This window comes from Silene latifolia, chromosome 9, assembly GCF_048544455.1.
Source record: "Silene latifolia isolate original U9 population chromosome 9, ASM4854445v1, whole genome shotgun sequence".
Lineage (NCBI taxonomy): Eukaryota > Viridiplantae > Streptophyta > Magnoliopsida > Caryophyllales > Caryophyllaceae > Silene > Silene latifolia.
In genome coordinates this window covers 14960628-14985747 of record NC_133534.1, presented here as the reverse complement: position 1 = coordinate 14985747, position 25120 = coordinate 14960628, and the positions used below count along the sequence as shown (strand labels likewise).

General features: G+C 42.2%; 1 long non-coding RNA gene across 1 annotated transcript; it reads left to right on the top strand.

Moving 5' to 3' along the window:
* Positions 1-22930: 22930 nt before the first annotated feature.
* LOC141602446 (uncharacterized) lies at positions 22931-23470 on the top strand. The gene is made up of 3 exons (XR_012524448.1): positions 22931-23016; positions 23098-23277; positions 23372-23470. It is a non-coding gene; the product is annotated as an uncharacterized LOC141602446 (long non-coding RNA).
* The last annotated feature ends 1650 nt before the right edge of the window (positions 23471-25120 follow it).

Here is a 25120-nt window from a genome sequence, read left to right as displayed (position 1 = left end):
TTGGACCCAAAGTGTAAACCCATCCAACAGAGAAGGAGAAAATTTGCAGCAGAGAGAAATAAAGTAATCAACCAGGAAGTAGACAGCCTACTGACAGCAAAGAAGATAAGAGAAGTGAAATACCCAGAATGGTTGTCTAATGTGGTAGTGGTGCCCAAGAATAATGGGAAGTGGAGAGTATGTGTGGACTTCACCGATCTCAACAAAGCATGCCCTAAAGATCCATTCCCGCTGCCTCATATTGATGCAATGGTAGATGCAACAGCTGGACATGAGATGCTAACATTCCTGGATGCCTGGAGTGGGTACAATCAGATCAGGATGGATCCTGCAGATCAAGAGAAGACAACATTTATGTCTGAAAGAGGAATATATTGCTACAACGTCATGCCATTCGGCCTAAAAAACGCAGACTCCACATATCAAAGGCTGGTTAATCGCATGTTTAAAGAGAAAATAGGAAGAACCATGGAGGTGTACATTGATGACATGGTAGTGAAGTCAGAAAAAGCCAAAGATCATATGCGGCATCTAGCAGAAACATTCAGCACCCTCAGGGAATACAAGATGAAGCTGAACCCATCTAAGTGCACCTTCGGGGTATCTTCTGGCAAGTTCTTAGGCTATATTGTAACTCAAAGAGGAATAGAAGCCAGTATCGAGCAGATCAAAGCCGTTTTACAGCTGGAATCACCCGAGAAGCCTAAAGACGTTCAAAGGCTAGTTGGGAAGGTAGCAGCCCTGAATAGGTTCATTTCAAGATCTTCAGACAAGTGCAGGCTATTTTACGACGTACTAAGGAAAAGTTAGAAGTTTGAATGGACCCCTGAGCACGAGCAAGCCTTTAGAGAGCTGAAGTATTATCTCAGCAGCCCGCCACTGTTATCAAAGCCGGAGCCAGGAGAACCATTATTCCTATACCTAGGCGTCACAGAAGTAGCAGTGAGTGCTGTCCTGGTTAGAGAGCAAGAAAAAGAGCAGAAGCCAGTATACTACGTGAGCAAGTTTCTGCTGCCGGCAGAGACCAGGTACACATCCCTTGAAAAGTTAGTACTAGCATTGGTAGTAGCATCTCGCAAACTGCGTCCCTATTTTGAGTCACACATCATACATGTTGTGACAAACTACCCGCTAAAAGCTATCATGAGGAAGCCCGAACTATCAGGAAGAATGTCTAAATGGTCTGTACACCTCAGTGGATACGACATCCAGTATGACCCTAGAACAAAGAATCAAATCATAAGCACTTGGCCGACTTTGTGTCGGACTTGATCCACCATCCGAGAATCGGCGGATACGGAAATCCTCACTTTAGAAGGAAGCAAGCAGACAGACGTCTGGCAGATGCATATCGACGGAGCCTCGAACCAAAGGGGGGCAGGCGTGGGATTAATCCTGCGATCACCACAGGGAGACCTGATAGCACAAGCTGTAAGATGCGAATTCAAAGCAACTAATAATGAAACAGAATACGAGGCCTTGATACTGGGAATGAAGCTAGCTCTGGAATCAGGAGTCAGACACCTGCTTATATCCAGTGACTCTCTGTTGATAGTTAACCATGTGAATCATGAGTTTATAGCCAGAGATTCGAAGATAATTGCATACCTGAATGTAGCAAAGGAATTAAAACAAATATTCGAAACTTGCAAGCTTAAACAGATCCCTAGAGATCCGAACGTGGAGGCAGACGCCCTAGCAACCCTGGGGGCAACATTCAAACCAACAGAGCTATCCAGCATTCCGATAGCACATATGCTAGAGCCTTCTATCCAAAAGACAGACGAAATAGACAGGGGTGAGCTGGAGGATCCGCAAAGCGAAAAGGACATCCAAGCAGTTACAGAGGAAGGTGAGAGCTCTCGGTCACACAGCGACGCGACCGAAGCCGACCCAGCAGACGACTGGCGCACATCTTACCTAGACTGCCTGCGCCACAACAAGCTACCAGACGACAAGAAGGAAGTGAGAGCTTTCAGAATAAAGGCTTCCAGATTCATACTCATTGATGATACACTATTCAGAAAATCGCTAGCAGGCCCCTACCTACGGTGCCTGGACAAGGAAGGAGCACAGACTGTGTTGCATGCCCTCCACAGTGGCGAATGTGGAAACCATGCAGGGGGCAGGAGTCTGGCAAACAAAGCCCTCAGACAAGGATACTATTGGCCTACAATGAAGGCAGATGCAGCAGAGTACGCACGAAAATGTGACACCTGCCAGCGCTCAGCACCAATGATTCATCAACCAGCAGAGTCTCTGCACCCTATTATTTATCCCTGGCCATTCATGGCATGGGGCATGGACATAGTAGGCCCCCTACCACGGGCTACAGGAAACAGAACCTGGATGCTAGCAATGACAGATTACTTCTCCAAGTGGATAGAGGCAGAAGCATTCACGGAAGTAAAGGACAAACAGGTCATCTCATTCATAAAACGAAACATCGTCTGCAGATTTGGTATCCCATCAGAAATCATATGTGACAATAGGCTCACAATTCATCTCAAATGATACCGAAGGATACTGTGCCAGGTGGAACATCACCTTAAAAAAGTCAGCACCTAGGACTCTAAAGTCCAATGGGCAAGCTGAATCCAGCAATAAAATCATTATGGACAATCTAAGAAGGAGGCTACAGGAGTTAGGAGGAAAGTGGGCAGATGAATTGCCACTAGTGTTATGGTCAGATAGAACGACGCCAAAGATAGCAACAGGTCAAACACCCTTGACTGGTGTTTGGCGCAGAAGCGATCATTCCATCATAAGTTCTAGTTCCCGCTCACGGTATGAAAATATGACGAGGAACCGAACAAAGGCGAGATGACCGAAGCACGGACACATTGACGAGCTGCGAGCAAGCGCAAAAAAAATTCGTCTCCGGCGCCTCTGCGATCTGTGGCCGGGAGTTACAACAAGAATGTAAAGGTCAGGCTCCTGGAGGTAGGAGACCTGGTCCTCCGAGAAGTGTTCCAGAACACCAAGAATCGAAAAGCAGGCAAATTCGCCTACAAATGGGAAGGACCATACCAGGTAGAAGGAGTTGTTGGCCATGGTGCATTCAGACTGATGACCATGGACGGTCAAATCATACAACGCCCATGGAACATACTTCACCTGAAGAGATATTATTTTTGATAATAAGTAGACTCTAGCTTTCAGAATAATGTACTATGAGAAGCCAAATCATTTTTAAAGATAAAATAGAAATCCTTAGTAGGCATACCGCCGCTTTCACTCTTATTTTCGGTGTCTTTAGTTGTTTTTAAAACTTTAAACTACTATTGGATGGTGTGGTCTGTCAGCGTCCTGGGACCACAATTGCTCTGGTACCCCATGTGATGGCGACAGGTACTTCACATCACTCTGATAGATTTTTCTTATTCTCAGGCTTCTCTAGGTACATCACTTTAAATTATGGTATCTATGGTACTTTGAAAGGATGTCTAGAAGGACTGTCAATTGCCAACGCGGGGTGACAAGGCACATGGCACTCCAACATGCCTAACCTATTTTCTCCACAAGGAGCACCCTCACCAAAGGACTGTGGAACATACGAAAGGGAGCCCGGGCGACAAATGAATACGCTTATCCAAATACCCCGATCCCACCCCCGGACGTAGCTCGCACTAATCGCACTTAATCGGGGCCCCAAAGATGCATGCAAAAACGAACATGGAACGTAGGGATATCTCGCTACTGAATCCCGCAGCGTCTTCATTTGGTCCTAGAATGACGATAAACTTGCCTCAATGACGCCACTGTTGTGTGACGAACACACCTTGCATCATGAACAAGGTTAAGTAGTCCACAAATCGCGATACGCCTAAATCGACCATCCGGGTGACACGGCAAATAGCTTGATCTGGATCGATCTTTTCAGTGGCCGGCGGCAGCCGGTCAAATCGGCCCCCGGTTGACACGGCCACTCCTCCTTACATTGCGATACGCCTAAATCACCATCGGTGACACACAGCTAGTGAGTCGAACGTCAGCCTTTTCAGGGTGACAAGACTCGCCTAAATCAGTCAATCAGACTGACACGGCACAAACTTCCTAAAACAGGGAGAATAGACAAGCACACGATATGTAAAAACCTTGCCAAACTATGACAAGGGGCATTCAAAATATGGCCAAAACACGGCCCCAAGTTTAACCGCCACCCTGGCGGAGCAAACACAAGAACAAGTTTAAAACTTACAAAGTCTGCCACCTCTGGGCCAGACTACCAAAAAAAAAAAAAAAAGTTCATCAAAACATTAAAACTTAATAATCGGTCACATTAATGACCTCCACCTCTGCCATCTCCTCTGCCTGCTGACCTCTCATTTCAGGTACTGCTTCAGCCTGAGTATCCTCAGCCGACATAGCACCCTGAGCTCCATCAGCAGCATCCTGGAACACTCCAGCATCATCCTCAACAGCCTGCTCAGCCAACGCAGGAGAAATCACCTCACCAACCTCAGGCATCAGCATACTCAGATCAGGTTGAGCGGGGTAGAGCATATCCAGCTGCTTCTCCTCTTCCTCTATGGCCTGCTGGGTGGGAGCCTCCTCGAGTGCAAAGATGCATCCCACTGATCTTTCCCGCCAGTGGCATATGCAACAACATTGGTGGCCAGGAGATCGGCTCGGTGATCTTCTCCTCGGATCGCCTTGAGAGAGTCGAGAAAAGGTCTTGCACACCGCCCGGGTTCGAGCCACTGATCGCCCCCTCCTTCAACTTCTTCTTGGTGACAATGAAGCTCGGTCTTGACTCCACCACACGCTCTTTCGATCAACCCGCTGCTTGCGGATCTGCAATGATTTCCTTCAGCTCCTGGTTCTTGGCGCTGGTAGCACGACTGGTGGTTTGCATTATGTTGATCATCTTCCTGTTGTAGAGTGCAGACTGAAGAGTCTGGGGCATAAGTAATCAGAAGTCAGCAAGAGGGTTGGGAGGCAGAATTTAAGCAAGAAACAGACAGACAGACAGGTAGAAAATGGAGAATATTTACCATGAAGGCATTGTGCACGTCGTTCTCAGCCATCTACTCTGGGGAGAATTCCTAAAACGTCTCCTTAACAGGAGGAAAGAGCAACTGGTCAATCTCTGGCCAGTATGGCACCTTGTCCACATTCCCGAAGCCTTCGGGGAAGTGAGCGGTAATGCCTCCGCTGGATGAAGCGCGAGGACTAGCAGGAGGAGTAGGCGGATGACGAGACAGCGGACTGACTTCCAAGGGCTCTGGTGCAGCTGAACTGGAAGCTGCAGGAGGAGTCTGAAAAGCGGCAGCAGGAGCACTCCTCTTGGAGGCAGAGGCCACGTCAGAGCTGGCAGAGGGTCTCTTTCTTTTAGCACTTTGGAGGATGAGTTCCAATGGATCAACCTTTGAACCTGCAAGCATACACGGTCTCAGACGACAGAAATACTTAAAACATCAGCAACAACAGCACGCAAACGAAAGTGGTTACAGAAACCTTACCAGATGACATACTGTGGGCTGATTGAGGAGGATTGGAGGAGGAAACAGGTGAGAAACCAGGAAGCAGGTCTGGAAACTTTCTCTAAGATTCAGGGATGCAGAACAGCTTGCTGCAGGCAGGGATCTTGGCACCAATACGGGTAAGGTCACAGGGGCCTGCACGAAGACGATGAAGTAAGCTAGTAAGCAGCAAGATGAAACAAATCAGGTGACAGGAAGGCTACTTACTCGAAGTCTGAACCCACTTCTCGAAAATATAATCAGCAGGAGGCTGGATGGAGTCCTTCCTCACATAGAAGAAGTCCTCAAACCATTTCTCATCACGGGACTTTGACGCGTGTTTGAAGGGAGCATCTCCATGGCCCCGGAATGAGAACTGACCCCTGCCCAAGGATCTGATACTGTACATGTGGGCCAGATCGCCCAGAGTGACTGGTTTGCCAGTACTCTGACCAGCGGCCAGAGAATAGAGAAGAACTCTCCAAATGGCGGCAGAGATTTGTGCCATGGCGAAATTATTGGTGAAGATAAAATCTTGAATGAGTTTAGGGAAAGGGAAACGGAGGCCGTATCTAAACGGGTACAAGTAGAAACCAACCCACCCTGGACGAAGGGCGTCAGCTTTTTGTCCCGGTTCAGGAATGGCGATATCCACCCCATCACCAAGACCCAGCAGATTCTTGATCTTGGGAATGTCGACCGGAGTTAGGGCAGAGTCACAATCATGTGGGTGTTTAAAGAGTCCCCGAGAAGGGAAAGTAGGGTCAAGGTTACGGTCTGAAGGTGTGGAGGATTGACGAGTTTTGCCCATAGTGGAAAGAGAAAATGAAGATTAAAAGGAGAAGAGGAGACGAATTACCTGAAGATGAAGACGGGGAAGGGGAACAGTGAAGACCGGCGAAGAGTAAAGGGGAGGAAGATTGAGGGTTTAAGAGAGGTGAGTTTTTTTTAAATGATTTGATTTGAGGTGATTAATGAGAAGTGAAAAGGGACGTTGGGGTTATAAAGAGGAGAGAGGGAGTTGGGTGCGAGAATAGAGGAGAAAGGCGGCTTGCATGGGAAGGAGTAAAAGGCGGCGTAGGGTTTTGAGCATTTGGTTACGTAAATTCCTTGTTCGATACTTGAAAGCGTACTACACAAGAAATTTGGGGCAAACTGTTTGGGCTAAAAATAGCATAATAAGGAAGGCCCATTTGATAAATATAAAAATTATGAAAGAAGTGGTGAGAAGGAAGGGAGCCCGCGGAAGGAAAAGGGAGACGGGCCTAAGGGAAATCAAGGAGCCCATCATCAAGGATGCCCGCGTTAAGGAAAGGAGTGTCAGGGAGAAGTTAGGGAGAAGTTAGGGAGAAGTTAGGGAGATCGGGGAGAATTGGCAAAAGAGTCCAGGTTTGGAAAGAAGTCCTTATGGAAATAATATTCCCTTTCCATATTCGAGGTAGGACAAATCTAGGGTTCTTACCCTATAAATAGCCAAGGAAGCAAATCAAGAAGACATTCAATATTAACCTCAAGACAACCGTACTTACACATCCACATTGAAGCCACGATTCATTATTCTCGAATACACACACATCTGAGATCTTGCAGGCCGGACGCCTAACGCCAGCAAGATCAGCACCAACAATACAATTGTAATCATCCTCCTATTCATATAGTGCAATACTTGGCAGGGTACCGTCCCTCCCGCGGTTGTTCCCACATTGGGTTTTCCGCGTCACCAAAATCTTACGTGTCAATCTACATTACGCACTTTATTTTCCTGTTTACTTGACGAACGTACGAACATACATACATCCAACCAACGAATATAGACTACATTGACCCTAATTAATCGATTTGGGTAAAATTACCTAAACAAACGGTATGGTCGATATCTACTCCATGTATTGCAAATTAAATTTTCATTTCAATTTCTCAATAATCTAAAAAATTATATTCCCTAAATTCGAATTCCAAAAGGTTCACAAATTTTTTTAAGTTCCTTATTACTATTTCAAGAATTTGATATCTCTTGTTATACTTATACCCACGATCCTATATAAAAATAAAAATAGTATTAAAGACTATAAAATAATCTATTCCGGTTTTGAAAAAAAAAAACACATAAACTTAAAAATATACGGATTAGAATTTAGAAACCATACTATTTAATATTTATCTGAAGGTTCACTTTCGCTTCCTTTTAGTACGCTTCCTTTTAGTACATGCCTTGATAATAGTTCACATGAAATGAAAAAGAAAAATATATGTTAGAGATGATTATACCATGAATACAAAAATACAAATTCAAATAGGTTGATCGGGAAAGCATAATAGTAAAATTACACAACAATATACGCTTAATAACAAATTTAAAGAAATATTATAACATCTCCATTTTGAGATCAACGATCATCTTATAATGGTTAAAAAAGCATAAACCACTTAAAAAAGTAAAGTAAATTTTATAGAAAAACAATCAAAAGGTGGGAGTTGGAGAAAACTTAAATTAGAAGAGGAAATGACATAATTAAAATGATTAATTATTGTCATGATGGTTCAAAGAGTAAATTTTGAAATTTTAAAGATTTTTCATTCAATTATTTGTACTTATTTATTTACCATTAGTTATGATGGTAGATTCTTTTTTTTTAGAAAATTATGAGAGTAAGTTTTATGTACTATTCCTATTTTGACAAAAAAAACACATAAACTTACAAACATACGAAGTAGAATTTAGAAATCATACTATTTAATATTTACCCGAAGGTTCACTTTCGCTTCCTTTTATTACATGTCTTGATAATAGTTCATATAAAATGAAAAAGAAAAATATATGTTAGAGATGATTATACTCGTGAATACTGTTAGGGTGCAAACTCATGTCCCACATCGGTAGAATAAAGATGGAAGATCATTGTTTGGGCTAAAAATAGCACAATAAAGAAAGCCCACTTGGTGAAATAAAGATTATAAAGAAGAGGTGAGGAGGAAGGGAGTCCGCGGTCAGGAGGAGGGGGAATGGGCTTGAGTAGGATTAAGAGCCCATCATAGAAGGTGCCCGTGTTAAGGAAAGAAGTGTTAGGGAGAAGTTAGGGAGAAGTTAGGGAGATCGGGGAGAATTGGCAAAAGAGTCCGGGTTTGGAAAGAAGTCTTTATGGAAATAATATTCTCTTTCCATATTTGAGGTAGACTACATCTAGGGTTCTTACCCTATAAATAGCAAAGGAAGGAAATCAAGAACGGCATTCACTCATCCGCACATTCATAGAACACCATATTCAAGACATAAATCTCACGGAATATTATCTTGAAATACACGTTCATCTGAGATCTTGCAGGCCTGACGCCTAACGCCAGCAAGATTAGCACAAACGTTACAATTTTAATCATCCTCCTATTCATATAGTGCAATACTTGGCAGGGTACCGTCCCTCCCGCGGTTGTTCCCACATTGGGTTTTCCGCGTCACCAAAATCTTACGTGTCAATTTACATTACGCACTTTATTTTCCTATTTACTTAACAACGTACGAACATACATACATCCAACCAACGAATATAAACTACATTGACCCTAATTAATCGATTTGGGTAAAATTACCTAAACAGTTTGGCGCCCACCGTGGGGCATTGTGGTCGTCAATCGTTGATATCCTAGATATACAATGGAAAAGCAAGCATTCGAAGCCATGTCAGGGAGCAGGCATCCATCGCCACCACCACCATCCACTCAAAATCCAACATCAACAGTGGCCACGCAGGCTCTCGGGCATACCTCCAGAGTAATACCGACAACAAAAGCTACTTTACCTCCCAAGACCCCTGCTGTCTCAACGCAGGCCAGATCAGACAAAGGAACATCAAGCTCAGGCGTCACTCCGCCACCCAGTCCCACACAGATCTTGCTCGCCGGCGTGGAAAATCTTCAGAAAGCTATGGAAAACATGAGAGAAGACCAAAGGAGAGCAGATGCAGAGGTGAGAAGGAGAGACAGAGAGCCCTGGGCACACATTGATCTCCTAAAGCGGAAATTCAACACTCCAAATGAACAGGACGGGAAGGGAGATCTCCTTGGTAGATCCGACGCAAGAGCATCGAGCGACAGAAAAAAGATACCAAATGAAATAATTACAAGATTGGATTTAGCTATGATACTGTCGGATGGAAGAATAACCCCACGAGGGTTAGGATACCTCACACCGATAGTCGCGCGACCGCTAATCTGCGTAGGGGATACAAACAGTGGCCTCCCCGTCGGCGAGCTGCGCAAAGAATCGATCGTACACCGTAGCGGATCCGGGTCAAACCAAAGAAGTGAACGCAAAGCAGGGGACAATCGTTACCACAACCCCCCGGCTCAGGAACTTATCAAAACCTTCCGAACCGGGTCGGGAGGAGATATGCAGACAAATGACAAAGCGCACCCCGATTCACCAATATAACTAACCAAAGAAGATTGGAGCTAAAGAAGATGCTTTGAGCGGGTTCCGTGGCTACCACCTCCACTTGAGAAAGCGGCTCTAGATAGTTATGTTTGAATCACCATTCGTGGACGCCATATCCATCACAAAAATATGCCAAAGGGATACACAAATCCAAATATGCCTCTCTTCGACGGCAAGACAAATAGATCCCTTTGATCATGTCACCAATACAAGCGTAAAAATGATGACGGTAATGACTATAAGGCAAGTCAAGGAGGCTTGCATGTGCAAAGGGTTCGGGTCCACCTTAACGGACCAAAGACTTCGATGGTTTGTGAGCACCGCCAACAGTCGATATCTACCTTTGCTTTGAATTGGTGAACGCATTTACTCAACAGTTCGCAAGCAGCAGAAAGCCACAGAAGCACGCAGGAGACTTGTACAGAATCGTCCAGGGGGCAGGAGAGAGCATTGGAGAATACAATACGATATTTAACAATGATAAGGTAGCAGTACGGGAGTGTGATGTCTCAACGACAGTAGAAGCCTTCAGAAGAGGCCTTCACTACGACTCTGACCTATACAAGCAGCTGACTATGCATCCCTGCCATAGTTTCGAGGCAGTACAGGAAAAAGCAGCTGCCGCGATCAGACTGGAGGAAGATATCCTAGCCAGAGCCAGCTTACAGAGTACACCCAGTATTTCTAGTACTTCAGCCGTGGAGAAATCAGGAAGAAAGCAAACCACCAACAAGAAGGACGAGAGATACAGACCATATGGGAGCGGAGTCAACAAAATTGAGGAAAACCAACTACTCCCCACCGTGGCAGAATATGGATTCACCACAGGCATCGGAGGAATCTTGAAGGCATTAAGGGAGATGGGAGATGGAGTCAGGTGGCCTAACCCACCAGTAGGAGAGCAAGCATGGAGAAAGGATAGCAAGAAGAAGTGTGAATTTCACCGTGATATTGGGCACAACACTGAGGATTGCTACACATTAAGAAGAGAGATCAAGCGCTTGTACGAACAAGGAAAGCTGAGCCACCTATTACCACGCGGGGGCAAGCAGCAAGATAAGGTAGGTTCCGCCAAGCCGGCAGACCCACCCACATGCACCAAAATTATAAACGTGATAACATGCGGCTCAGACTTAAGCGGATTGACATATTCAGCAGCCAAGAGACACGCTACAGAGACCAAAGGAGATAGGCCAGCCAATTTGTGCAGAATTTCTCACAGTGACCTACCAGCGGTCAGCTTTGATGAAGGAGATGCATACGATGAAAGAGAGCACCATGATGCACTAATTATCACCTTATCAATGGCCAATTGCACAGTTAGAAAGGTCTTGGTAGATACAGGAAGCTCGGTCAACTTGATCATGCTGAAAATTATAGAGAACATGGGATTCAGCGAGAAGGATTTACAGAAGAAGACTATTCCGCTAGTAGGCTTCAGGGGAGAAACAGCTAGCTCGCTAGGTGAGATAGTCATCCCAACCTATGTGGGGGGAGTCAACAAGCAAGTCAGGTACCTGGTTATAGATGGCCCTTCTACTTATAATGTCATCTTAGGAAGACCATGGTTGCACCAAATGAAGGCACTCAAGTGCACTTCCAGCCCCCCCGCATAGCAATTACAGAAGCAGCCTATCCAGGACGAATACGTAGAACCCCCTGCAGAAGAGCTGGATCAGAATAACCTGGACAGGCTGCACCCAGAAAGAACCGTGCTCATTGGAGCAGGATGTACAGGAAGCTTACGACAACAGCTAGTCAAATTCTTGCAAGATAACATGGATTACTTTGCATGGTCACACGACGATATGATAGGAATAGATCCATCCATCATAACACACAAGCTTAGCGTGGACCCAAAGTGTAAACCCATCCAACAGAGAAGGAGAAAATTTGCAGCTGAAAGAAATAAAGTAATCGACCAGGAGGTAGACAGCCTGCTGACAGCAAAGAAGATAAGAGAAGTGAAATACCCAGAATGGTTGTCTAATGTAGTAGTGGTGCCCAAGAATAATGGGAAGTGGAGAGTATGTGTGGACTTCACCGATCTCAACAAAGCATGCCCTAAAGATCCATTCCCACTGCCTCATATTGATGCAATGGTAGATGCAACAGCTGGACACGAGATGCTAACATTCCTGGATGCCTGGAGTGGGTACAATCAGATCAAGATGGATCCTGCAGATCAAGAGAAGACAACATTTATGTCTGAAAGAGGAATATATTGCTACAACGTCATGCCATTCGGCCTAAAAAACGCAGGTTCCACATATCAAAGGCTGGTTAACCGCATGTTCAAAGAGCAAATAGGAAGAACCATGGAGGTATACATTGATGACATGGTCGTAAAGTCAGAAAAAGCCAAAGATCATATGCGACATCTAGCAGAAACATTCAGCACCCTCAGGGAATACAAGATGAAGCTAAACTCATCTAAGTGCACCTTCGGAGTATCTTCTGGCAAATTCTTAGGCTATATTGTAACTCAAAGGGGAATAGAAGCCAGCATCGAGCAGATCAAAGCCGTCTTACAGCTGGAATCACCCGAGAAGCCTAAGGACGTTCAAAGGCTAGCTGGGAAGGTAGCAGCCCTGAACAGGTTCATTTCAAGATCTTCAGACAAATGCAGGCTATTTTACGACGTACTAAGGAAAAGTCAGAAGTTTGAATGGACCCCTGAGAACGAGCAAGCCTTCGAGAGTCAAGCATTATCTCAAGAAATTGCCACCTTTATTATCAAAGCCGGAGCCGGAGAACCATTATTCCTATACTTAGCCGTCACGAAGTAGCAAGTGAGTCTTTGTCTGGTCGAGAGCAAGAAAAGGAGCGGAAAGCCATATACTACGTGAGCAAGTCTCTACCGCGAGACCAGGTACACATCCCTTGAAAAGTTAGTACTAGCATTGGTAGTAGCATCTCGCAAACCTAACGTCCTATTTTGAGTCACACATCATACATGTTGTGACAAACTACCCGCTAAAAGCTATCATGAGGAAGCCTGAACTATCAGGAAGAATGTCTAAATGGTCTGTACACCTCAGTGGATACGACATCCAGTATGACCCTAGAACAGCAATCAAATCACAAGCACTGGCCGACTTTGTGTCAGACTTCAGTCCAGCCATCCAGAATCTGGCGGACACGGAAATCCTCACTTTAGAAGGAAGCAAGCCGACAGACGTCTGGCAGATGCATATCGACGGAGCCTCCAACCAAAGGGGGCAGGTGTAGGATTAATCCTGCGATCACCACAGGGAGACCTGATAGCACAAGCTGTAAGATGCGAATTCAAGGCAACCAACAATGAAACAGAATACGAGGTCTTGATACTGGGAATGAAGCTAGCTCTGGAATCAGGAGTCAGACACCTGCTCATATCCAGTGACTCTCTGTTAATAGTTAACCATGTGAACGATGAGTTTATAGCCAGAGATTCGAAGATGATTGCATACCTAAAAGTAGCAAAGGAATTGAAACAAAAATTCGAAACTTGCAAGCTTAAACAGGTCACCAGAGATCAGAACGCGGAGGCAGACGCCCTAGCAACCCTGGGGGCAACATTCAAACCAACAGAGCTATCCAGCATACCAATAGCGCATATGCTAGAACCTTCTATTCAGAAGGCAGACGAAATAGACAGGGGTGAACTGGAAGATCTGCAAAGCGAAAAGGAAATCCAAGCAGTTACAGAGGAAGGTGAGAGTTCTCGGTCACACAGGCAGACGCCTGACTAGGAAGCCGATCCAACAGACGACTGGCGCACACCTTACCTAGACTCGCTGCGCCACAATAAGCAACCAGACGACAAGAAGGAAGTGAGAGCTTTTAGAATAAAGGCTTCCAGATTCATACTCATTGATGATACACTATTCAGAAAATCGCTAGCAGGCCCCTACCTACGGTGCCTGGACAAGGAAGAAGCACAGACTGTGTTGCATGCCCTCCACAGTGGCGAATGTGGAAACCATGCAGGGGGCAGGAGTCTGGCAAATAAAGCACTCAGACAGGGATATTATTGGCCTTCGATGAAAGCAGATGCAGCAGAGTATGCACGAAAATGTGACGCCTGCCAACGCTCGGCGCCTATGATCCATCAGCCAACAGAGCCTCTGCACCCTATTATCTCTCCTTGGCCATTCATGGCATGGGGCATGGACATAGTACCTGGATGCTAGCAATGACAGATTACTTCTCCAAGTGGATAGAGGCAGAAGCATTCACGGAAGTAAAGGACAAACAGGTCATCTCATTCATAAAACGAAACATCGTCTGCAGATTTGGTATCCCATCAGAAATCATATGTGACAATGGATCACAATTCATCTCAAATTATACCGAAGGATACTGTGCCAGGTGGAATATCACCTTAAAAAAGTCAGCACCTAGGACTCCAAAGTCCAATGGGCAAGCTGAATCCAGCAATAAAATCATTATGGACAATCTAAGAAGGAGGCTACAGGAGTTAGGAGGAAAGTGGGCAAATGAATTGCCACTAGTGTTATGGTCAGACAGAACGACGCCAAAGATAGCAACAGGTCAAACACCCTTCAACCTGGTGTTTGGCGCAGAAGCAGTCATTCCATCAGAAGTTCTAGTTCCCACTCACATGTATGAAAATATGACGAGGGAACTGAACAATGCAGAGATAACCAAAAGCCTGGACACAATTGACGAGCTGCGAGCAAGCGCAAAAATCCGTCTAGCTGCCTACAAACAGTCAGTAGCCAGGAGTTATAACAAGAACGTAAAAATCAGGCTCCTGGAGGTAGGAGACCTGTTCTCCGAGAGGTGTTCCAACACCAAGAATCGAAAAGGAGGCAAATTCGCCTACAAATGGGAAGGACCATACCAGGTAGAAGGAGTTGTTGGCCATGGTGCGTACAGACTGATGACTATGGACGGTCAAATCATACAACGCCCATGGAACATACTTCACCTGAAGAGATATTACTTTTGATAATAAGTAGACTCTAGCTTTCAGAATAATGTACTATGAGAAGCCAAATCATTTTTAAAGATTAAATAAAATCCGGTAGTAGGCATACTGCCAGTTTCACTCTTATTTCTGGTGTCTTTAGTTGTTTTTAAACTTTAAACTACTATTGGATGGTGTGGTCTGGCAGCGTCCTGGGACCACAATTACTCTGGTACCCCATGAGATGGCGACAGGTACTTCACATCATTCTGATAGATTTCTTATTTTCAGGCTTCTCTAAGTACATCACTTTGAATTCTGGTATCTATGGTACCACTACTACAAATACAGGCAACCACAACGGCCCTTTAACAACGCTTATTCACGAAAATCATCAAAACACGTTGTAGAATTTATTCCGCGAATTTTACCAAACTTAATTACAACGGTTATGTGTTGTTAGCCGTTGTTATTTGTTTTAACAACGGGTCATACTTAAACAACCGTTGTTAATGAAAAAACTAATAACAACGGTTAAATTTTAACCGTTGTTAATGGTTTGGCGCCAAATTAGTGAAAAGTAATCACAACGGTTATATTAGAACCCGTTTTTAATACTTTTTAACAACGGTTGTAATCTCAATAACCGTTGTTATTAATAATATGAAAATCTTAAGAACAACATATTGCTTTATTCTCGCTATACGCTACAAACACAAACACAAGCTAATCTTTGCTACTATATATATCATCCTCCATTCCTCCCTGATCGTCTCTCTGTCTTCATCTCCGTCACTGTTGTCACGTCTTCTCTCCCTCATCGCGCGTGTTTATCAATCAGGTATATATATGTTTCTTAGCAACGCTTATTATAACTAGATATAGGATTTTTTGGGTTATTATCTAATTTGTTGATAATTTAGCTTAATTGCTTTCCGAATTTCGTTTATTTGTTTGCCTATTATTGTATTTTCTGAATTAGTTGCCTATTATTACGAATGTAGAATAATGACTCGAACTTGGATGATTGATGCAAATATGAGTGACCGCACCTACAAGGATGGTTTAGCTGAATTTTATGAATTCGTTTTGAACAATTTGAAAGGTTCTTCTAGTATTGCATGTCCTTGTGAAAGATGTGGTAATATTAGCTATATGGCTTTTCCTGACGTTAAAATACACCTAGAAAAGTGGAGATTTAGTCGATCCTATACACTTTGGATTTTTCATGGGGAATCATTAGAGGAAGAGAATAACTCTGAAGAAGATGATGTTGAGGTACACGAAAGGCTAACTGATGATGATCCTGAGTTTGCCGAGTTTTTTGAGTTGGAAGAGTTGGAAGAGTTGGAAGTAGAGAAGTTGAATGTTGGGTCTATAGATAATAAAGAGAATGATGATGAGTCCATTGCTTTTGAAGATGTAGGTGATGACACTAGTAATTGGGATGACCTTAACAACATGTATGAGAAGTTGTGTGAGTCCAAGCACCTCTTTATCCTGGTTGTAAGTTCACAAAAATGTCGGCTGGGGTGAAGTTGTATAATATCAAGGGGGCAAATGGGGTGAGTGACACGTGTTTCACTAGTTTTTTAGCCTTAATAAAGGAGTTGCTTCCTGATGGTAATGTTCTACCTGTTAAGACATATGAGGCGAAAAAACTAATAAGAGGAGTGGGTATGAAATATGAGAAAATACATGCATGTCCAAATGATTGCATATTGTATCGGAAATTATATCAAAACTTAACCAATTGCCCTAAATGTTTGGAGTGGCGTTATAAGGATAAGGAAGGGATCCGGCTAAGGTGTTGTGGTATTTTCCATTGATACCAAGAGTCATAAGGATTTATGCGAATCCCGGTGATGCAAAAATGTTAACTTGGCATGAAACAGGAAGAATAAATGATGGAAAGCTAAGACACCCGGCAGATGGTAAGCAATGGAAATCGTTCGACGCTAAGTATCCCGAGTTCGGCAATGAACCTAGAAACTTACGTCTAGCGCTGTCCATGATGGAATGAACCCACACGGAAACATGAGTAGCCAACATAGTACTTGGCCAGTAGTGTTGGCTATTTATAACTTACCTCCATATGTGTGCATGAAAAGAAAGTATTTGATGTTGTCGTTGTTAATTTCCGGCCCTAAACAACCTGGAAATGATATAGATGTATATTTGGAACCTCTTCTAGATGATTTGCGATTGTTGTGGGATAGTGGGATAGAAGTATTTGATGCATATAAGAACGAAACTTTCAATTTGAGAGCGATGTTATTGTGTACAATAACTGACTATCCGGCTTATGGCGACCTTTCTGGGCACACAGTTCATGGGAAAGAGGCTTGTCCATTGTGTGGGGAGGATATCGAGTCTGAATACTTGAAGTCTTCTCGTAAGTACGTGTATATGGGAAATAGGAGGTTCTTGTCTCATGACCATTGTTATCGCAAGATGCTGAAAGCATTCAATGGAAGACAAGAACTTCGTCAACCTCCTAGAATTTTGAGTGGGCATGAAGTTTATCAGAAAGTAAAGCATATTGAGATAGATTATGGGAAGAAGAGCGGCTCTAAATTGTCTACTCGTGGGTATAAGAAAAGATCCATTTTTTTTGATAAACTTCCATATTGGCCTGACACGGAGGTCGAGCATTGCCTCGATTTCATGCACATTGAGAAAAATGTCTGTGATAATATTATCAATACCCTTCTGAATGTTCCTGGTAAAACAAAGGATAACGCCGCAGCTAGGGAAGATATGAAAATGATGGGTATTAGGCTAGAGTTGGCACCACAGAAGAGAGGTAATCGTACATTTTTACCGCCAGCAGCTTTTACCCTTTCACGGAATGAGAGAAAAGAGTTCTGTGCATGCTTGAATGGAATTAAAGTGCCACATGGTTATTCGTCGAACATCAAAAGCCTAGTGTCGATGCAAGACCTAAAACTCACCGGGTTAAAGTCACATGATTGTCACACTTTGATGCAACAATTACTACCTGTGGCTATTCGTTCCATTTTACCTGAAAAGGTAAGATATGCTATAACTAGATTCTGTCTCTTCTTCCAGTCCATATGCGAGAAAGTCATCGATCCCGATGACGCGGATTCATTGCAGGACCTCGTTGTAACCTCTCTTTGTCAATTGGAAATGTATTTTCCACCCTCTTTCTTCACTATCATGATTCATCTGACCATTCACTTGGTTAGGGAGATTTTGTACCTTGGGCCCGTGTACTTGAGATACCAGTATCCTTTCGAAAGATTGATGAAAGTCTACAAGGACTATACATCTAATCGGTATCGTCCGGAAGGTTGTATTGCTGAACGCGCTATTTTAGACGAAGCTCTTTCATATTGTTACGCTCATCTCTCCCTGAGGAGTTGATTGGCGTTTCTAAGAATCGTCATAGTGACTGGATGACCGGAAAAGGTATTAGGGGCCGGGTTGAAAAAATTGTGACACGTGAAATGTTGCATTTAGCACACATGTATGTGCTAAACAACGAAGATGAGGTGCAACCTTATATTCAACAACACAAAGATGAGCTCAAATACGATCACCAAAACAAGACCGAGAAGTGGATTGCGAACGAGCATACGAAGACGTTTCCAGTGGTTTAGGAATATTGTCTTACGATTATCGATCAAACCGGTGATGACATCTCTCCTAGGTTACTACGTCTTGGTTTAGGTCCAAATGCCATGGTCACCTTTTACAACAGTTTTGCCATTAATGGATATACTTTTTACACCCGCGAGCAAGATGAGGTGAGCACAATGCAAAATAGTGGTGTGAGTTCTGAATTTGAGGCAATGCACTTTGCTACTTCAAAAGATAAAAAGCCTATTTGGGGAAAATGCCTTTATTATGGTGTTATTCAAGAAATATTGGTACTAGATTACATTGATTTCACACTGCCTTTGTTTCGATGTAACCGGGTTGATAACAACATCCATTGTGTCCGAAAGGATAAGATGGGATTTACGTTGGTCAATCTGGGTAAGGTTGGCAATAATAAGGATGATCCTTTCATAATGGCATCCCAAGCTAAACAAGTGTTCTATGTCACCGATCCTATGGATAAGAAGTGGTCTGTTGTACTGTCTATAAGGAAAAGAAGGAGTAGTCCATCCGATAATGATGATGATGATCGGGATGTCGTTTTTGAGGGAATGGATCAGTCTACCACCGTATCTTATTTCGACGATGTTGACACTGATCATGAGGACACCGAAAGCATCTATATGCGTGATGACCATGGTGAAGGTATTTGGGTTAACGAAGAAACTATGACATCCAAGAAACGTCCCGATCCTGAGATAGTTCATCGGACACATACGATATATGCATGCATGTTGGTGTAAGTTGTCTTATTTTCTTGATCTTATTATTAGATGTGGATCTTTGGTGTTGAAATTGTTGAATAATGTATTGTTACAGAGTTTGGACCGTAATGGAATTACGATAATTTTTAAAAAAAAAGAGGTTCAACAATAACAACGGTTATATTTAAATTACCCGTTGTTAATACTTTCAACAACGGGTGTAGTACCTCTACCCGTTGTCAATTATTTTTTTGACGTATTTCATTTTGGCGCAAATTTGGTGAAAATATATTACAACGGGTATATGTTACCCGTTGTAATAAACTTTTGACAACGGTTGACTTTTATTGACCCGTTGTTATTAACATATAACAACGGTTCTTCTTTGAGCACCCGTTGTTAATAGTTTGTCTTAATAAAAAACTAATATAGAAACCCATCCAGCATGCCATACACAAACTAACACACACAACATTATTACTCCAACCGTTGGTATCCTGTGTTAATCCTTCTCTCTTCCTCGCTTTTTACATTCTCGTCGCGCGCCGCCGCCCCGATTCCGACGCCCATTCCGTTTGCTTCCTTATCATCCTGCTCGTTCTCTTTATCATCATCATCAACAGGTATGTTCACTTTAATTTTGTGTTTCGTCATTAGGGTTTTAAGACGATCATCTTGTTTCTTTTTTCATGCATTTGTTTGTTTTTCGTCTTCTTTGTTATCTTTATCATCCCGCATCATCTACTTTACTCCTCTTATCGGGGTTTAGGATTTTAGAAGCTCAATCTGTTGTTTTAAGTTTTCATTCCTATTAGGGTTTAGGGTTTTAGATAATACTCTGCATGTACGTTGTTAAGTTGTTCATATCCAACTATATCATTCATATTTGGTTTTTAGGATTATCATGGGTGAAAAACGTAAAAGAAGTCAAAAGAATAATGAGCCTGGTGATAATAAGCCTGGTGAGAGGGGTGCTACGAAGTGCAAGAAAGTCCTTGCGGCTATAGCCGCTAAACAGTAGTTCGAAATAACATGGAGTGAGAAGGGTTTCCCTCTTTTGGTCCAAATGCGGGTCTTTTCTCCAATTGGATTGGTGCTTGCACAAGACAGTTTGTGCCTATCCATTTAGAGGATGTTAAAAGTTTGAATCCAAAATTGGCGGAGTTATACTTGGCTCGTATAAAGGAAGGCTTTATTATACCCGATGAAAGTCATGATGAGTATTTAATGCATAAGGCAAACCGAGGTCCATAGGCAGTGGAAGTGTGGCGTTGCTAGGGATTGGTTGTATGTGGACAAGGCAACGGGGGAGATGCGTAAGAGCCCACCGGAAAACAAGTGTCCCACCATCAAGCAGGAAGAATGGGATCTTTTCAAAAAGATGAGAACTACTGAGAAGTTTCGGTTAAATATCCTCGCCTTTTAACGATTTACCTATCATTTTTTAATTAATGAGTCCTTTATATAATGTTTTTATTATCTCATCTACTTGCGCTTTTATATAATTATTTGAAGGCCGTTAGCAAAAGAAATCGTGCTAACATTTCATGCAAGAAGGGGAAATTCTATGGTTCTCGGGGCGATTCTGAGAAAGATAGAAGAGGACCTCGTAAGTAGCATGCATTATTGCCCTGTGAGACTTTATTTTTTTAATCACACTTGGACTTGCATTGATACACATTTACGTGTATAAATGTTACCATGTTAATGTGTAGGTGGCAAAGGGAGTGAAAGAGGTGGATCGGCATGTAACTTATAAACATGGGCACACGCCTAAAGGATCCCGGTCGTCGCATGACAAATACGATGTGGAAGTTTTGGCCAACATAGTAAGCATTATTTTATTAAGACGAGTTCATTACTAACTTTATTATTTTAGTCACAAATATAATTTGAAGTTTATTTAATATATTATAGGATAACGTATTGAAAGAGGTAGAAGAAGGGAAATTCACTCCCGGTGGTCGTAATGACGTTCTTGCTAGAGCGATCGGCCGACCCGAACATCCAGGTCGTTTGAGGGGCGTCCCGTTACAGGTTGGAGTAACGAAATATTATGGGAAAACTGCCCGATAAAGAAGAAAAGGAAGACTAAGTCCGAGAACGCCGACATGGTAACATTTATTCTATTATTTTCATTTAAGTTCAATTCACATGTTATTGTTGGGATAAAAATTGCTGACACATTACATTCTTGGCAAGCGACTTGATTAATGGCATCCGTAGTACTAAAGCTGAATCTTTGGAGGTAAGCTTTCCGAAGAAGAAGTGAAGATGATGGAGGATGTCATTTCTAAAGGGGTAATAATAAGGTACAACAGATTGGTGAAGAGGCCGCTACTACCTTGGCAATACATGAGAAGGAAGTATCGGTCAACGAGATTCGAAAGATCGGTACCTAATAATGCTTCCAAGTTGTAACAACTAAAGCCGATCAGGTACCTAATACTTCCTTATTTTTCTTTTGTTTTTTTTTTTTTGGGTAAGATCGGGGGTGTGTTCACCGCCAACTTCGACATGGTGCCATTGAATTGGTTAATTTTATTAGGTAAATAATGGGTCCGAAAAGGAGATGCAACTTGATGAGAAGACGGTGATGGAAAACAAAGATACATCCCCTTCAAGTCGGTTCCTGTTTTCGTAAGGTATGCATGAAGTGTTTAATTAGTTAAATTTATATGAATGCTTTGAAGTTTGTGCAAAAATCGGCCCGAGACAGAAAGTTGTTGCAAAATCTTTTGAATGTTGAAGCGTTTTTGCAAAGATATAATAATAATGTATGTATGTGTATATTCTTCAGGCCGTAAACAAGAGGCCGTTATTCTTGCTTGACCCTAATAGAATCGAAAAGCCACCCGTGCGTGTTGGCGGGTCTCGTAGAAAACAAATCAGCAGCGAAATCGTAGTTCATGGCGAAAAACTTTTGCCGAATCATAGAATAGTAGAGATAACTACAGTCAATCCAGGCCATGAAAAATTTCCATTGCCTGTCCCAGTTCGTGACGACATTACCATTCTGGGAGATGCGCTTGGAAGTTTCATCCAATGGCCTGATACTCACATCTACTTGGCGAAGGTATCTCCGCCGCCTCCGCCTGAGCAGCGGAAAGCAGTTGGGGTTAGAAGAAATACCTTTATATATATATATATATATGTGTTACATTTTTAATTGTTGAATGTTTTTATATGTTAAATTTATATGTTATTTTTTTTTTGTAGGGAACAAAAAAGGCGGCTTTGGCGGATAAGCCTAAGTCCACAGACATGCCAACGACCTCGACTTCACAACAACTTGATGAGGTATGTATTTAATTAACTTCTCCATTTTTTTAAAAATTAACCTCGCCCCTTTATTTATATTTTGTCTGTATTTATAAAAAGCATAGTAATTTTGTGTATGTAGGGGACAAAAAAGACTGATAAGCCTAAGTCCCTAGTCTTACCTGCTACTACTACCTCATCATTGAAAGAGCAGGTTGACGAGGTATTTAATTAAGTACGCTTTTATTTTTATTACTCCAACTAGGATATGTTACCTTTGGATTTTTTATTATTTTAATTATCTATACTACATGTGTAGGCTGGTGGTGGTAGTAGCACCACATCAAAGACTCATTCTTTCCGTAGTGAAAGTTAGGAGTATAAACTCCACAAAATATAAAGGGAAGGATTACATGGAAAAAGTAAGAACGGGGACGATGATGACACTGTATGAGGAGGTCTGGCCATCGCATAGCCTCCGAGCAACGATATAATTATTCCGCTCGAGGAGGATATTCTAGGGGCTGAGCGCCAAGCGCTTATATCATGGGATCTGCTAGCCGTATGGGCTGGACTAGACCAGATTGATATAGCACACATATTTGTTTGGATGAAGTAAGTTTCTTAATAAATAATTTCATAGTCTAATATTCTGACTACTAGGTAGATAGTGTTTTAAATACCGTAATAATGTAGGATATTGCAATTGAGAGTGATCCCCGAGAAGAATATTCCATCTGATCAATACGGATTCCTGTGCCCCTATGTTTTATCTTTATCTATTCCGGATTTCTCGTTCAAAGAACGGGTAGATTATATTGCTCAGCAATTGACGACAACCAAGAAGCTGATTTTTGGCGCTTATAATGAAAAAGGGTAATAAACAAATTAATATTACGTTTCCCCCTACAATTGCATTTTCATAACTAATATATGTACTTGTTAATAATGATGATGTCTCTTGATGTAGGACTCATTGGGTGCTAGCAGCCATCATGCCGACAAAGAAAAAAGTTTTCTGGTTGGACTCTATACATCACCAACCAAGCGAGACTTTTAAGCGCTTGATTAATATGTAAGTTTATAATACTGATTTATTTATAATAACATTAAGTTTCAATTTTTATTTATAGAAAAAAGCTCATTTTTGCCCCTAAAAAAATGAGTTTCTGCCTCCTTTTTTATTTTTTAAAAAAAGGGCCTTTGAGAAGAAAAGAGCAAACGAAAGCGGGATCAACCCACGAAAGATTCGATGTTGGCCCCGAATTTATTACGATAACCGGGGTACGTGCTCAAATACAATAACATTAAGTGCAAAATCATGTTTAATACTAATACAATACCTAAAGTTCAAGATTCGATGTAAGCCTTCTCTCTCTTTTTGTTTTTATGTAATAATAGGTCCCTCGCCAGCCGGATAGCATACAATGTGGATACTACGCTTGTCGGTTCATGTTGGAGATTATTAGGCGAAGATATATCATTATTCCTCCAAAGGTTAGTAATTTAATAATGTGTTTATTACTTTTTTAAATTAGAGCTAATGTTGTGTTGCTTGTCGCTATATATGCCATGATGTTGCTATGTTGTCTTGCTTGCTGCTATATATACCATAATGTCATCTCTTTGTTTTTTCCGCAGTATGCAATCAACCCGTCGAATGCAGTTGAGCGGACTCAAATATAGATATAGACGAGGTAAGAGACATGTGGGGCAACTACGTCTTAGAATATAGAAATGCATGATACTCATAGTTTAGATCAACTTATTAGTAAATTTTTTGTTGAAGTTAGGGAATGATTAGTTCATGTAAATTCAACTCCTTGTAAGTATATATATATATGATGCAAATTCTTTGTTGTGGTTGAATTGAATCTATTGAGTTCGATGAACCCAAATTTGTGATTTATCTTTGGTCTTTGGTATATGGTCTTTCTTTGACATATGCGGAGTTTTTTGAATAGCATGAAACCAATTTATTTTTTCAAAACATTAGGCGTTTGTAATAAAAACGGTTACTAAAAAAAAACCGTTGTGAATACCTTTAACAACGGTTAATAAAAATAACACCGTTGTGAATGACATTCACAAATACCCGCGCATAATATTCAACAACAGGTTTTAATCGAAGAACCGTTGTTAAAAGTATTCACAATTTTGGAGGTAAAATTACAACAACGGGTATTAAACAAAGAACCGTTGTTACTAACAGTTTCAATAACGGGTATGTAACATAAACCCGTTGTCAAAATACTTCATAATTTTGGAGGTAAAGTTACAACAACGGTTATACATACGACAACCGTTGTTATATTATTCCCTCCAAAATTTTGAGACACTTTCCACAACGGAGAACACCCAACAACAACGGCTTTTAACCGTGGTGAATACTTTAGACAACGGTTTCACTAAATAAGCAAACCGTTGTAAATACCTTGTACAACGGCCGCTTTAACAACGTCCGCTTTTTTATTTTACAACGGTTTTTACCCGTTGTTATAGGCTGTATCTGTAGTAGTGTACTTTGAAAGGATGTCTAGCAGGACTGTCAACTGCCAACGCGGGGTGACAAGGCACATGGCACTCCAACATGCCTAACCTATTTTCTCCACAAGGAGCACGCTCACCAGGCGGACTGTGGAACATACGAGAGGGAGCCCTGGCCGACAATGAATACGCTTATCCAAACTACCCCGATACCACCCCTTGGACGTAGCTC